General features: G+C 41.4%; 1 pseudogene; it reads right to left on the bottom strand.

Moving 5' to 3' along the window:
* Positions 1 to 336: 336 nt before the first annotated feature.
* Positions 337 to 1,567, bottom strand: LOC102496172 (tubulin alpha-8 chain-like; annotated as a pseudogene).
* Between the last annotated feature and the right edge of the window lie 311 nt (positions 1,568 to 1,878).

Here is a 1,878-nt window from a genome sequence, read left to right as displayed (position 1 = left end):
GAGCTAAATTCTCTGTACTTCAGCTTTCTCAGCTTTAAAAAGGGGCAGGGGATAGTAGAAACTCTGTCTTGATAAGAGAATTGAGGGATTAAAAGAACTCAAAAATATTAGCATTTGCTGATTTACTATTATTATTTTTTTCTTTTATATTGAGACAAAACAACATCAACAAAACAAAACAAAACAAAATCTCACAGGTACATGTGGAAAGATAAAACTTGATCATAGTTGAGTTAATATAATCTAATCAGAAAGTTTGAGTGCCTGGTCAGCTGATATTGGAGCAATAATTCTAGGACTATAACATGCATGCTGCATTAGTGAAAGTACTGATAATCAGTATTCCTCACCTTCGACCTCTCCTTCAACAGAATCCTCACCAGCCTCCTCATAGTCCTTCTGAAGAATATCTATGTCTTCTTGAGCATTAGAAAACTCTCATTCCTCCATCTCCTCACCTACATACCAGTGAACAAAGGGACACCTGGCATACATCAGGTCAAAATTCTGGTCCAGGTGAGCCTAGGCCTCAGCAATGACTATGGTGTTGCTCAGCATGCACACAACTTGCTGCATCTTGGCCAGTTCTCCACCAGGCACCTCAATGGAAATCTGGTAATTAATGCCAACCTGAAGCCAGTGTGGCACCAATCCACTGGATGCTGTGCTTAGTCTTGATGGTGGCAACAGCAGCATTGACATCTTTGGGAACCACATCACTACAGTAAAAAAGGCAGCAAGTCATGTATTTCCCATGGTGAGGGTCACATTTCATCCTCTGGTTGGCCACCTCAAAGCAAGCATTGGTTATTGCTGCTACAGAAAGTTGTTTATGATAGGCTTTTGGCAGAGATGATAGGGGCATCTGGGCTAGGGGGTAGTGGATTCTGGTATAAGTTACCACATTGAACTGGAACTTTATCATATCAATATTCAGGGTTCCATCAAATCAAAAGGAAGCAGTGATGAAGGGCATACTATGGCTAATAATGTTTTCAAGATTAGGGTAGGTCAGGTATTCAATATCTAGGGTTCTGTGATCGATGTCATAGGTGACCTGATTATCTACCATGAAGGTAGTCAGGGTGCTCCAGAATGGTATGAGTTGTGAAGATGGAGTTGTAGTTCTATGCTGCAGCTATGGAAGCCTGGGGGGGCTGGGAAGATGGGGAACTCCAATTTAGACTTCCTAAAATAATCAATTGGGAGATGTTCCATCAGTAGGAGGTAAGCCCAGAACAAGTGCCCTTTGGAAGACCAAGGAGTCCTGAAAGACCTGTGCACTGATCATCCAGGTTATCAATTCAGTAAAAGAATTGACCGAATGAGGTCAATGATATTGTCAATGGTGTCATATTGTGGACATAGTTATTGGTAACTTCTTGCTTGCCTGTGATGAGCTTCTCAGGGTGGAAGATCTAGCAGTAGGTGTCTGCATAAACTTCATCAACCCCTGTGGGTTCCAGGAAAACAAACACTGCCTTGGCCATATGCTTGCTAGTGACCCTTTCATTGAAGAGGTGTTGAAGGAGTCATCTTTTCCCACAATGGTCCTGTAACTTGACATCTGGCAATTAGTTGGATGTTGTATTCAGGCAATAGAGCAGTAGAGCTCCATGAAGGTATTGCCAATCTGCATAGCAGCCTGGCTGAAGTTGATGAAATAGAAAAATGCACAGTCGCTATGGATTAAGAAACAAAGGGGGCAAGAGTAGACATCAGGTCCCAGTTATCCTGTTCAACGAACTGAGAGTCAAGGTAAGACACTTAATTATTAATTTTTTCAACTAATAATAGTAAATAAAAATCCCTCAGTCCCTCCAAGTCAACTAGTATGGGTACAACGATACAAATTTCCTTGTTAGAAAGATAGTCTTT

The sequence above is a fragment of the Tupaia chinensis genome, unplaced genomic scaffold, assembly GCF_000334495.1.
Source record: "Tupaia chinensis unplaced genomic scaffold, TupChi_1.0 Scaffold000055_1, whole genome shotgun sequence".
NCBI lineage: Eukaryota > Metazoa > Chordata > Mammalia > Scandentia > Tupaiidae > Tupaia > Tupaia belangeri.
Note: the sequence above shows the minus strand (reverse complement) of the source record. Positions and strands in the feature narration are given on the sequence as shown.